We start from the raw sequence: 1,097 nt of genomic DNA, 5'->3' as shown, positions 1-1,097 counted from the left end.
ACTGTAACTTGTTATTTTTAAAAAATAACTTTCCATTTCCTGCACGAATCTATCATAAATTCATTACAAGCATCAAAAATTTATTTAAAATATATTCTAAATCCTAATATGTTCAGTATTTCAAGATTATTAAATCAAGATTATTAAATTAAATTTGCTTATCATAGTAAGTTGCTTTTTTGATAAAATTTTATAACATTCTCCAAAGAAAAAAGTTATTGTTTCAAATACGTGATAATAAATTTTCTCTAAAATAATTTATAACAACTACATTTTAAAACTATATCAAGAAAATATTTTTTGTTAAAGATAACCGTTACTTAAAAAAAAAAGTAAACCAAGTAATCACGTTTCTTAACAGTACAATAATGATATTTTTCTGTGTGAAAATTACTATTTGAGTTTAAAAAAAGTTTTCAATTCAATCTCTTTCAACATGCTTTACCTATTTATACTATATATTATGTAATTTTTCGTGAAAGGAAAAAAAAAGCAAATTTTTGCCCAAAAAGATATAAAAGAAATAGATTTTTTTTTTACATTTTGACTTCCTGGATACGATAAAATTATTAAAAGGTTCGTAGTATTTGAAAAATACATCGAAATTGAGCACAAACATGATTATTTATCCAAATTTCAATTCTTGTTTAATGTTCAAGGTATTTCTCGAACACCGCGCACTTTTAATATTACTAATAATTACTAATAATAACTTTATCGAATTCAGAAAGTTAAAATCTACGAAAAAACTACTTTTCTTGTTTCTCTGTTCTTTTTTTAAAAATTTTTCTCTTTTTAATAAAAATTAGTCCCTTTTTCAATATCTTTTGAATGAAAACATCTTCATTACTTTTTTTATAATATAGAATTATTAAGGATATATTTTGATTAGAAAATATAGATTTTGCTGATAATGCTAAATTTAATTGATGAAGATAAGAAACTAACTAAACATTGGAAATTATACACGCAAATAAAACGTTTTTAAAGCTAGACAGTATATTGTGTGTGTGTGTGTGTGTGCGTGTGTGTGTGTGTGTGTGTGTGTGTGTGTGTGTGTGTGTGTGTGTGTGTGTGTGTGTGTGTGTGTGTGTGTG

This window comes from Atta colombica, unplaced genomic scaffold, assembly GCF_001594045.1.
Source record: "Atta colombica isolate Treedump-2 unplaced genomic scaffold, Acol1.0 scaffold233, whole genome shotgun sequence".
Taxonomy (NCBI): domain Eukaryota; kingdom Metazoa; phylum Arthropoda; class Insecta; order Hymenoptera; family Formicidae; genus Atta; species Atta colombica.
This window is presented reverse-complemented; position numbering follows the sequence as displayed.